Below are 286 nucleotides of genomic sequence, written 5' to 3' on the forward strand. Positions count from 1 at the left end.
GCGGGTGCGAATAGGAACGAAACGCTGGTGCTACTCATAAATTTTCATCCTTATCGGCGTGTAAATTTCGCTGCGCCAACATGAGGAAGAAGATTATCACCTCTGCTTTATGAGGAACCGTGTTGTGTTACTCTCACTCACAGCGCTCCCACTCATAACAGTGATGCGCGCGTGTGTGTGTTAGTAGGATTGGTTTGCTTAGCGGTAAGTTAAAAGTAATTTCTTCTTCTGTAATTATTATTATTATTTTATTTATTTTATTTATTATTTTTATTTTTTTTTGGTG

This window comes from Scylla paramamosain, chromosome 7 (assembly GCF_035594125.1).
Source record: "Scylla paramamosain isolate STU-SP2022 chromosome 7, ASM3559412v1, whole genome shotgun sequence".
Taxonomy (NCBI): domain Eukaryota; kingdom Metazoa; phylum Arthropoda; class Malacostraca; order Decapoda; family Portunidae; genus Scylla; species Scylla paramamosain.